Source organism: Lonchura striata, chromosome 2 (genome assembly GCF_050655825.1).
Source record: "Lonchura striata isolate lonStrDom1 chromosome 2, ASM5065582v1, whole genome shotgun sequence".
Classification (NCBI taxonomy): domain Eukaryota; kingdom Metazoa; phylum Chordata; class Aves; order Passeriformes; family Estrildidae; genus Lonchura; species Lonchura striata.
In genome coordinates this window covers 124,491,925-124,504,436 of record NC_140704.1, presented here as the reverse complement: position 1 = coordinate 124,504,436, position 12,512 = coordinate 124,491,925, and the positions used below count along the sequence as shown (strand labels likewise).

Genomic DNA, 12,512 nt, shown 5'->3' with positions numbered 1-12,512 from the left:
GCCCCGCCGGGCCCCGCGGCTGCACAGCGGCTGCGGCGCTGCGCCGAGCGGGGCCAGGGTGGGGATGCTGCCGGGGGTCAGCGATGCGGCCGCTGCGGGTGGTTGTTTTGCCTATGATGTAGGATAACGCCGCTGTGGGACCGTGACTCTCTGCACATCCCGCCCGTGCTCCAGCCGCTTCCTTATTCTGTAGTCACATATTCCCAGTGATACTGATTTCAGTGAAAATAAAGTTGTTGTTTTGGTTTTTTTAAACCGGCAAAGTGTAGCTGTCAAAAAGATAGAACACAAATCCCAGCGGGAAGCTTTCTCGCATGCTGCGGGCTCCCATTGTCCCCTCGGAGGTGCGGGAGGGCCGCGACGGCCCCGCCGCCCCCGTGTCCCGCACAGAGTGGTGGGCGGGAGCAGAGCAGGGAGCGGAAGGTGGCCGCTCCTCCCCTCGGCTCGGTGAGAATCGCCTGGGAATCCAGCAGGACTTTCCTGTTTACCCGGCCCCAATGGCCCCCACTGGTGCTACCTCTGGTGCCGGCCCCCCAGGGAGGGGAACAGAGAAGCGGGAGCACGGGGAGGTTGTGGCGGCCCTGGTCAGCCAGGAGAGGGAAGGCTCCAAGGCTAGTTGCTCTGTAGCTGGGACCTGAGCTGTTCCTGTTCTGCTCAGCCGGGGAACAGAGCTGCTGTACGGCGGCAGCAGCATCCTCCCCCTTCCTTGCCTGAATAGTCGAAGGCCAAACCTCGCTGGCGCTCCCGCAGAGTTGATCTGCACCTGGGTCATCAGGGCTGGAGCAGAAGTTCTGACGCGCCCTCCGGTATCACATCCCCCCGTTTTCCTCACTCATCCCCGCGCAGCTCAGGCTCCCTCCGGCTCCATTCACAGCGCAAGCCGCTCCTGCGGAGCGGCCGGGCCGGCCCCGGGCAGGGCGCGGAGCGGGGCGGCTGCCGCGGGCGGGGAGCTGCGAACACCTCCCCCGGCGCTTTCCGCCGCCGAGAGCGTTCCGTCCGCAGTTTGAAACGGGGAGATCATGTAAATCTTAAAATCTCCTATGAAAATTAATAAAAACACACGAAATCCTAGACAGTCCATAGCAACTGATTTTTATCTACCGTTTTACGCGCTTCATTATCCACCTAAATATAACCACCCTGTGATTTAATGTAGTTCACGAAGACCACAGGCATTTTTGGCTTCTCTTAGCCTTTTTATTCTGGCGTTGGCAGCGGCCTGAATTCAGTCTTCTCTCAGCATTTGACTGCATCTGGCGGTTGGGATAAGACCAAGGAACAAGAAACAGACTACATTCGATGTGTTTGCCTCGATATCACTTCCAACCAACCTGGGAAACCCCTAGCGCGTCAAACCCTGTTTTTCGATAACTGTCCCCGTGCCTTCGTTTTCTGTCACTGTTACGTCCCGACGAGCAGTTTATTTGGAAGCTGGAGAACCCGGTTGGGCTTGCTGCAGGCTGGGGTTGGCTTTAATCAGTGTAGTCAGAGAACCAGAATCAGGTGTGGATTTGTTTCAGAGCATGTTTGCATCAATCAGTATTTTCGTTACAATCTTGTCAACAGTTTTAATTCAAAGCGTATGCTAAAGCCAAAGAAACTGAGCCATACGAGGGAAATATTATTTTTATAAAAATATTGTTAAACAAATTGGCATGGATGAAATATTCTGATGGTACTAGAGGCTAATGTTTTTTTTTCTTAACTATATCAACAACGAGATGGCTCGATGCTGTGTGGCAGGGTGGTCTGTTATTTTGGCGAGCTTCGACCGCGGCGGGCCAATCCCCAGCAGTGCATCCTCTCCTCCTGAACTTTTCCCTGTCCGCCTGTGCCAGGCGCAGATAGAACCCTGCGTTTGGCCAGCACCAGGAGCGGCGGTGCGAGCACTGCGGGTCTGCCAGCGGGTCCCGCGGCAGCCCTTGCGCGCCTCGGGGCGTCCGCGCCGCCCGCACCCCCCTTCCCTCACCGCGCCCTCCCGCGCAGCGCTCCGCACGCAGCTCCCCGGGGAGCCGCGGGGTCACCCCGATGCTGCGGGCAGAGAGGGGTGGGAGCTCTCACGGGCTGCCAGGCTTTGCGCGGCAGGCGGCGGAGAGGTTGTACGCGGGTTTGCGGGAGCAGCCGATGCCAGGCGCGGCTCTCCGCGAGGTGCATCTCCCGCGGAGGCAGGGCCGACTCAGCCACCCTACCGCCCCACTCGGGAGTTAAACTCACCGCATTAAAGGCTAGCTAACCCGACGGAGAAGCTCTCCTACCTGCGCTGTATTTTTGGTTTAGCTATTTGCATGGGGCTGGGGGGCCTGGCTGCGCAGACGCCCTGCGTGTGTCTGGCTGGCTCTTTTCGCTCCCGCTCTCCGGCATCCCCAGCTCACTTTTCACATCAAATAGGCCATTAACTTTTGATCCTGCCTGTTACATTCCAGGTTTCCCAGTGATGTTTCCTGCACACTGAGTCCCCCCCACCCCCGCTCCCACTTCGCATTTAAACACGACCCGGTAGATCTGAATTTCTGTTGAAAATGTAATTTTGAACATATGCACTCATTCGTCTCTTTGCGCTTGGTCTCACACCGGAGTTCCTCTCGGAGGAGGGACCTAACGTTTTAGATGCCCCAGAAGAGAGTTGCAGTTTTGGCTTGCTTACATCTTTCAGCGACCGAGCCAGAACGAGACTTATTAAAGCACTGACTGCCTGCGAAGACAATATCCATAACTTCAAAGTCCTTACGCGACTATTGGCAATGGCTGCGGTCAAGCGCCGCGAACAGCCAAAGAGATCAGCGGGACATTCTCTACTCCCGTTCAGAACGTTATTAAGCGGGAGCAGTGACTCAGACTTCAGCCGAATCGGTTTTGCGGCTTTTTCTTCCCCATATGATCTCCTAGTTTCCTCTCTTGGCCGTAAGAAACCACTGGAGTGACCGAACAGAGTTGGAGGAGCATCCCTTGGGTGCCACAGGAGGTCACCTCAGCGGAACAGGGGTCGGTCCATGGTGGGTGGAAGGGGATGATTTCACGCATGGTCTCACCCCAGTGCCGGCCTCACAATCCGGCTTCCCCCAGACCTCGCTGCGGGGGACTGAGGCGGCAGAGCCGCCGGGTGGGTTCCTGCCATATCCTTCGGAGCATCATTCAAGGGCTCCACGTCTCTCGTGAGACCTCAAGCCTGGAAAGTCCCACCCAACAGCCAGGGAGGGGAGTGTTCTAAGCACTGGGCTCAGCATCCCCTGCCCGGCTCCGCGCTTCCCTGGGCCCCGGAGGCGGAGCGGAGCGGGCGGCGAGCGCGGCTCGGCTGGGGCAGCTGCGGCCGGGAGGCACCGCTTTCCCCTGCCCCCTGGTTTGTTCCTAGCACGTTTGCACTGTCGAATTTCATCGTGGGAAAATACTTACTTAAAATTCGCCGTTTCGTTAAATTTTTTGACAAAAAAAATTCTCTTTCTAGAGTATTTCCAGACTTGGGATCAGAAGGGACTTGAGCAAACTCAGATATGGTAATCTTAAATTCCAGTATTTTTCCCCTAATATCTAAGGATGATACTTTTTCCTATTAACTTGTCAGAAATGCGTTGCAATGCCTTAGTGTAATTTTACTCATTAAAAGAATACATTTTTTTTATTTTGTCATCATTACAATAAATATTTGCCTTATATAATAGTTAATATTTTCTTCGAAGACATCTGAAGCTGTTACAAACACTATTTTCCTCAAATATACTAAGAAATGTTCTTTATTGAACCTAGTGAGGATACAGGTAATGACAGATAAGCAAGACTTAACACTGTCAGCAAAACTGATTATATTCCATAGACCAGACTCTTAGACTGCTGGGAGTTAAATCGAGTCATAATGTTCTAAAGAAAAACAAAGAATGTGAAATATATACAAGTTTCCCAAGACTCCATTGATTAAACTTCTGTACCTGATAAAATGCACTTCAAAATTTGCAGTAATGACTGCACTTAACTACTTTTACAAGTGGTCTTATGTTAAATAATGCACAAGTCCATGCTGGCAGAATATGACATTAAACAAGTGGTTTGTCACTCTGAATGGTTCAGCCTCCCGTTAATACCTATGTTAGGTACACAGGCTTCTGATTTCAGGCCTTTACTGCTAAAAAACCTCATCTAGAGTTGTGGAGAGATCAAGGTTAAGGATGTTCTTTCACTGCACATGGAGTATTCAGTTTTAAGATCTTAATGAACTAAGGCACAATTAAAACAGCCAGACAGTTTAAAACACATTTTTCATTAAAAATTCACTCTATATTCTGGTTTTAGCCAATTACTTAATGAGTAAGATTCTGTAAATCCTTGTATTCATAAATAGTTGGGTGGGTAGTTTCACTAAAACATAAGTGTCTACATTGTTAGACCTTAGCATCCGAGATTAATTTTCAGATACTGAAAAAAAACAGTGCTCAAAAGTCATTGGAAGTCAGAGGGACTTCTCCCACTGACCTGGAGACGTGGGAAGTTTCTATCTGCAGTGACACAATTAGCAGATTATGAAACTGGAAGACCATCTTATCTGCTCCTCCACACAATGCTAAATGGCTGCTTTTCCCACCTACCTCCATCTTCATTAATTCTAGACAATCACTTATCAAAAAGATAGCGACAGAATAATGTATTACTGGGGGGATGGGGTAGGGATGAGCAGCATAGCAGAGGGAAAAATATTTTAAATTATATTTAAATCATCCAATCACATGGAAGATAAACATTGGAGGTATTGAGAACATAAGCATCACATATGAAAAAGGTTTCTTTTGAGGAGTTTAAATAAAGTATAATCAAGAGTTAGAAGATGAGACAGATTAACATTTGAATGGACTATTTGTTATTTGTCTTCTCGTGGGACCTTTTAAAGGAGTAGGTGGAGATCTGCTGTCACATGTGGCTCACCAACGCGGCATTATGGGTGCCAGTTTGTCCTGGATCCCAATATTATCTGTCTCAGAAACCTCTCCTGGTTCCATTAGAAGCCATTATGCACTATTTGAATATTGTATTTTTTCGTAGTAATAAAAATCTTGCTTTTAATTACATCTACATGTAGCTAAGGACAGCATCTGACCCTGGAATTGAAAAGCTGAGTTTTATTTATCCTTCTTTGCACGGATAAGTCAGGTTTATACTTATGGCAATTCTTTTGTTTGTAACAAAACACCCATTGGTGACTGAAGGAATCAAAGTCTGAAAAGACTTTGAGAGAGACAAAAGAACATTTACCAATTAAGGAACTCCCATTTTATACTTTCTTTCTAGTATGAAACTTAAGTGAAACATATTGTAGAAACTGAATGTAAGCTTGAGATGCTTCTAGAAAGTTAAACCTGAGTGCTGGGGTTCTTTTAACTCATCAGGGCAAGGTAGCAGCAAACCACAGCAGACCTGATTCAGAAAGAAAATGTCATACAGATAGGACACAAAAAAGTCCCTGGAAATGAACTCAAATCCTCCAGTTTCTTAAACCACACTGTATTCTTGAATGATGAATTTTGTATTTTGATCCCTTGCTCAGTTGAAAGAAGTGTAAAGACAGCTCCCTACTGGCAAAGTATCTGAGGAGGTTACAGAATGCTGTTTATTCCAGCTAGTGTCTGGAATAAATTATGTTCAAGAAATTGGCTCCTGATACTCCTGTTTCAGATGAGAATTTGTACAGAGTGCTAAGTCCTAACACTTCTGGCCAAACCATGGGATTCATTAGGATTTGCCATTCATCATACCTGCCAGAAGCTCTCAGATTTGGAGAGGTGCTTGTTTTGAGGAGTGAAAGAATAACAGAAAAGGAACTGTTTACCTTGGCATTACTGTCAGTTCTCAAAGGCATCGGTCTTTCAAATTTCAGGGCTATGAGTTGTCAGACCTAATATGCTTTCTTACTATTCCTACTGAAATTCATTAGCTATATAAGGAAGACCCATACCAGTTTTAGCTGACATTATAGGTCGAATAAACCACTTAACATTAAAGAGGTTTCTATTGCAGATAAGGGGATAAATGGCAGCAGGTGACCTGACAGCTCTTGGGGTGGGAGGGAGTTTTCACAACTGGTTTTTAATCCAGTAGCAACAGCAGATGCTTGACAACTCATTAGTCTGGACTCTAGGAAGCAGGATGGCAATCTCACTGCTATTCTAAACATTTTGATTTATAAACCATGTTTACCAATTTCCTATTGTAAAGGGTAATGATGCTGATTTTTTACTTAGTGCCTAACTATTATATGGGCTTCACTTGATTCTTCTCACAACATAAACAGCTCAAAATCCTGCAGAAAAGGAAATCTAACAGAAATACTGCTAAGCCAAATCTAAGACAATACACATAACTTACCACCATAATGTCTAGCGCTTCCTGTAGGAAGGAGGTCCACACTTTTATAAGCAAGTTGAGGGCTAGCATGGTCCTCCTTGGAGATGTATTGCCAGCATTCTTGCATGCCTGTGCAACAATTCTGCTCATGCTGCAACGGACACTGGCATTTTATCCTCAGGTATCCAACACAAAAATAAAAGCACCTCTGCAGAATTAGATGTGCGCTGGCAGAGACTTTCTTAAATATTTTTACAGAATTTTTAAAAGGAGATTTTTATAGAATCACATGTGCTGTTCTCCATTACATATTCCACTGCAAGGGAGCAAGTGGATCTGCAACTTTACCTTTCTTGAGTCTTTCTCATAATCTGTGAACCAAAATTTTTACAGCCTATAGATCACATTCTCACCTCAGGTATGCAAAAACAATTTAATCTGCTTCCCTGCAGTGTAAAAATCCATTATCCCATTGTTGTGGGTCAAGGTGAGTTTTGGCTACTGGATTTAGTGGGAATTAAACTCAGCTTTGTACCTTGAATTTATATTGAACAAGAAATACAATGTTCAAGTAATACAAGTACAATAAAAATTAAAAAAAATATATAAATATCTTCTATTTGTCAAGACAAAATACAGCCTAATGGATTAATTTAACTTCAGAAGAATGTAGACTCTGCGAGTATTTTGTATATGGCCCCATGTATGACATTTTAATTAGCTCTCACCCTTTAATTTACAGGACTGGAAAAGAAACGTGGAGGAAAAAGTCCTTAAATTTTTTAAAAAGTTAAAATGGACTCCATGTGCTTTGCATCCTTCAGGATGAACATTAGATATTCTAGTGATTTAAATGGCATTACTTGTATACCTACATAAATGCTTGTGGGGACATAATTTCAATTTCTTTAAAGGTAGAGATAGGTTTTTTACTTTCTGAAACTGGCATAAAAGCACACCAAGAAAGCTGGGAAAAGAAAAGAGTGGAAAAGTATGTACTCAACACAAAGAAGTGGAATGGAAGAACTTGAAACAATGGCAACTATTTTTTCCTTTTTGGTTTAAGGAAGAAGAAAGGGAGGAGGAGAAGGCCTGGACTGCAGTGTTCATATTTACAACTATAGGTAAAAAAAACCCCAGCAGCTCCGCTTGCTTCATTGTCTGGACCAGGCTGCCAGACTGAGCAGGGCTTTCATCTGTGTTATACTCGGATGCCCGTGCTATACACCTTATGCAGGGACTAAGTTCACGCCTCTGTGATGAGGAAGTGAAGACGATGTTCCACGACTGTTCTGCAGCATAAGAGATATGGAATCTGACCCACGCTTTCTCTCTTCATGGGTAATGAGGAGGGGTGGATGTGTACAAGCTCGGATTTTAGGGATGATCCGAAGTCCGCGGGGGTCAGGTGCCGCATGCCTAGCACAGCTTCTCCCGTGCAGCATTCCCATGCAGACCTTGACGTCTTGACTTATTCTGTGCCTTCAAGCGATGGCTCTACCCACAATGGTGAGGAGCGGTGTCAGACAAGCCCTTGGGCCCAGGGGATGCTGCCGGTACCTTTCCCACTGCTCACGCTGCGGGCCCGGCGCTGCCAAGCCAGCGACGGAGCTGCCAGCTGGACTCGGGGTGTGTGACCTGCAGCCGTCCCCGGCGTCCCGGCAGCGCTGCAGGAAGCCGGCATTCCTCAGGGCCCATCCTTCCCTCGCTAATAACATCTTAATTCTTAGAAATAAAATTTAAAAAAAAAGAGATATAGAAAACAATAATTTTAAAACTGTGTGCTGGTGGGGCGGGAATGGGGGCAGCCAGCGGCGCTCTGGGGTGTGACGGCGGGCCGGGAGCGGCGGCAGCGGGCGGCGCGGCCGGGCAGGCGCGGTGCTGCCGCCGGGCGAGGCGGCGGCGGCGGCGGGAGGAGGCGGAGGAGGCGGTCGAGCCGCTCCAGGGAAGTTTTCTCGCCGCCGCCTCCCCGAAACCCCTCCCCGCCGAGCGCGGCTCCGCGCTCCTCGAAACTTACCGCCGGGCGCCCTCGGGGAGCCGCCGGGCCCGCGCCGCCGCCCCGGAGGCTCCGCGGAGTAAGTGCGCGCCGCGCCGGGCCGGGCCGCGCCGGGCCGGGCCGGGCGGCGGGGCCGCGGCTGCCGCCCCCGAGCCGGGGGTGCCGGACACGTGGGGCCGGGCGGGAGGCGCCGGCCGAGCCCCGGGGCTGCGCGGGGCTGGCGGCGGGAGGAGGGGCGAGGCCGGCAGCCCCGGCGTGGGAGGGGAAGGGGCGGCGGAGCGCGGCTCGCCCGGCGCCGCGGGAGCCCCGGTGCCGCCGGGCGCTGGACGCGTGTTGTGTGCCGGAGGTGACAGTCTGTGGGCGCTCCGCCGTGGTGTGAGCGTGCCCGCCTTCGCTCCGCTGCTCGGGGCTGCCGGCCGCGGGCACGGCAAGTGTCAGGGGAAGCGAGGGGCGCGCAGCTCCTCCTCCGACGGACGGGGAGAAGAGACCGGTGCCGGGGCACCGACGGCGACCCCGCCGGCCGCGGCCGCGCCGGTGTCCCGGGCACGGCCCCGCTGGGGCGGGCGCCTCCCCGCCGGGAGCCCGCTGGCTGCCTGCTCCAGCGGGTCGGGCACGGAGGGATGGTCTCCGGTGCTCCCCTTCGCTCCGCGCATCCCAGCGCCTGGGGAGGCGAGGGCTGAGCAAGGGCAGCAGGGAGGGGGTGCGCCCACAGGTGTATCCTGCCTCAGTTCGCTTTCTGGGGTTCTTATTTCTCCCGCCGTCACCTAAGACCTTCAAAGAGATGGATGGATATGGCTACTTATGAAATGGTTTTGGTCTCTGTTGTTCATTCTGGAGATAAAGCGCTTTTTTGCTTTTTTTTTTTTTTTTTTCAGGAAATATTCTGTTCTTTAAGATTGTACTCAAATTGGCAGTTTTTCTATAACAGAATCAAAGCTCAGAGTTTTCTTCAATTATGAAATTATAACAGTAGGCTTCTCCCCTCACTCCCCCCCTTTTTTAGTTCCCTTTTAGATTCGTAGGAGCATAGTGTTGTTTAAATTGCAAGTAGTTCCCATTGACTTCTAGTAGCAAAACACTCTTATTGTTATATATGCTCCAGCAAAATGCAGTATGAATAGCAGCACCAAACAGTTTCTATGTTTGAAGACTCACACTTTCCATAATACTTTAAAATAAAAACATGGTTATAAGAACAGAAAATAGTCATTCAGTGCTGTCAGAAGTTCTTTAAAAAGATTGGTGTTTGGAAAGTCCCTATGGATCTGCCAAAAGCTGTGTAAGCATGCACCGTAATCAGGGTAGTTGTTAGGATCACGCAGGAGGCAGGGAGCAGGTAGTCCAGCTGCAGCAGAAAGTAAGAAACAGAAGGGCAATATGTATGAAAATGTCCATAATTGAGGACTGCAGCTCATGGAAGTAGCTGGCACATCTTCTGAAGGCTGGTCTAGATGTGTTCCTCCCAAACCTTCTAGCTACACAACTTGTTCTACTGTAGATTTAAGTGTGATGTAAACCACAAGTATGCGTGTTCTTCAACAACCTTTTAAAATGTATGAATTACTCTTTCTGTATGGTTCACCAGTCCTCAAAATTTTTGAAATTATAATAGCATCAATAAAAATATTTATAATCCATCTAAGTAGAAACTGAGTCACTGGTTCCTTATGTGACCATAAGCAATGGTTACCAATGCACCAATAACTGATGTTATTCATTCCAAGCTTGATGTTTCATTACTAATTTTCTTCATTAGCTTCATCTTCTCATGTGAACTGAATTACAAACAGGGTAGGATGAGAAAGGAGGAAGCAAGTAACTTTTTTTGTGTGTTTCTGGCTCTGTCCTCCTTGTGCTGCAAAACTTGTTGCCATGGGCAAGGTTGGGGATGGATTCTGGCAGGAAAATTGTAAAATCTTCATAGGTCATTTGATCAGTTTCTCCTAGTCAACTAGAAAATAGGGCCCTCTGGCATCCTGTGCATTTTTAGAATTTTACATTATTTTCTTTGTTTCTCTCATTCAATTGCTTAATTATAGAATCCAAAAATATTGCTCAAAATAACCTTTCCCTCTAGATTTAGAGAGAGGGAGAGTGATACAAAATTAAGAGTTTAAATTGAGTTGGGAGGCTTGAGATTTTTTCCTTTCTATAATTTTTACTCTCTTTGATTGTTTAATCTGATATACCAAACATCATAAGTTAATGATTTCTCAAATGACTGGACACTTTTAGTGCTTTTTTTTTTTTCCCTTTTCTTTCTTTTTTTTTTTCTTTTTCCTTTGCGACACAGAATATCTTCTCACTCTGATAGTGCTAATCCTATTGCATGGAGCTAGGAAGTAAAATACGAATTTACCATTGAGTTCTGTGATATGGGTCAAACTACCATGGAAAGTCTCTAATGGTTGGACCAAGAAAAGTTTGCCTGGGCTTGATGGTGTGACAGTGAGCTGTGGCTGCCTGGCAGTGACACCCAGAGGGGCAGTTCTTGGGGGACCTGGGGCAGCTGCTGTCCCCAAGCAAACCCCAGGCAGGGCATGGGCAGTGCGGGCAGTCAGTGCCCCAGTCTGCCCAGGGCCCCCACTGTGCCGGGCTGCCTGGAAAAATCACCGAGGTGAAAATCCCACCCTGTGAGGTGGGTCTGCATTTTTGCAGCTCCCCTTATAATGAAGTGAGCTAGGAGAAAGCTCTTTTTATTTATAAGAACGGAAATTGTGTGTAAAGTCCTTAAAATCAAGGAGGCCACAGCTGGGTACTTCATACGCTTTTAAAAGCTTTTCCAACTCGAAGTTGTTTCTCTAGCCTTCCCATGTTGTTTCCATAGCGAGTCACACCTACTGCTACTTTAGGCAATTGGCCTAATTCCTGAAATTTTTTAATTTTCATTACTCAGCTCAATAGCTTGATCTCTTTATCATCTGAATATTGAAGGTGATTGCATGGTGATATGTGAATAAAATTTTCTTTTTTAATGTTTTAGGTTGTATTGTTCTCACAAGAAAGTGAAATATTATGTTCAAAATTATAGTGTAGTTAATTCTTCACTTTTTATTTTATTATTAAATATTATTTATAAAAACTTAGTTATAGCATTATTTGATAAGTTAAACTATTTTTATAATAGCTGTAAAAATTGTGTTCTATAGATAATAGCCATTGTCTGTTCTGTTCTTCCCACTTAATATATTGCTATAGTCAGTAATGTTTAACAATAATTAAAGTTTCATCTGGATCTGTGATGGTGAAAAAGATTGCAAGGCTATTAGGATAAGCAAACACTTAAGAAATGTGGCTGTTGCTAGAGGACAGACTGATTTATTTAATTACTTAATTTCTACTGGTTTTGCTCTTGAATGTTTTGGTTTTTTTCCTTAATGTATATAAAGTTCATTCTCATTGGTAGATGCAGTTTGGAGACATGGAGAACTGAAACTAAATATTGTTGTTTGACTAGGTGCATTTTTTAGGTGCTGACAAAAACCACAAAATGCATCTTTGTGTAGTTGTATAAGCAAAACCTATTTATCAAGGTTCCAAATCCTTATGTTTTCAGTTTTTCTTATGTTAAAAATGAGGAGTTACTGAATCCATTTTCTTGAAAACATAGTCTGGAAGGAATCAGAGGAGAAGAATGTCATCTGTCAAGCACAAGATGTGACAAAGTAGAGCAGAACAGCATGGAAAACCAAAAGTGTTTTAGCACTGTTTTGCAAGGAATTGGGAGTCCTGTAAATACTCCTACAATAATTTTCTTCTTCTCCCCTGTAATATTCCAATGCTAATTGTCCAAATTTGTCAACAATTTATTGGTGGGGTTTAATTTCATAAACAGTGACTGCTGGCTAGAAAAGAGAGAGAGGTCCCAACCAGTGCCTCCTTGCTTGACCCACTAACAGCAGGGATGATCCCACAGGGAGCTGGGCAGTGCCTTCCCTGGGATTACTCCTGAGAGGCAAGAGCTTGAGGATGTCGAACAGAAACATGAAGGAAGGTTGGCATCATTGTTAGGTAAAGCCAGTATCACTTCTGCCTTAAAACTAGTTTTCATTTAGTGAATTGTGGGTATTTCTGGTCACCATGGGCCAGGTTTCCAGGGGTATTTAGGTGGCTAAAGGTGTAGCTGGACCTTTACTGTAATTCACAAGAATACTTGCAATATAAACAAACAGACAAGGAGCTGTAAATGGCT

General features: G+C 46.7%; 1 protein-coding gene across 6 annotated transcripts in view; it reads left to right on the top strand.

Moving 5' to 3' along the window:
* Positions 1-8,199: 8,199 nt before the first annotated feature.
* EYA1 (EYA transcriptional coactivator and phosphatase 1) overlaps positions 8,200-12,512 on the top strand; it is a 152,980-nt gene continuing 148,667 nt past the window's right edge. For 5 of the 6 annotated variants that reach the window (XM_085572233.1, XM_085572231.1, XM_085572232.1 and 2 more), the window contains exon 1: positions 8,200-8,399. The gene's annotated coding sequence lies outside the window, so the exon portion shown is untranslated. The remainder of the gene's footprint in view (positions 8,400-12,512) is intronic. The other variant, XM_085572241.1, reaches the window with a different exon arrangement.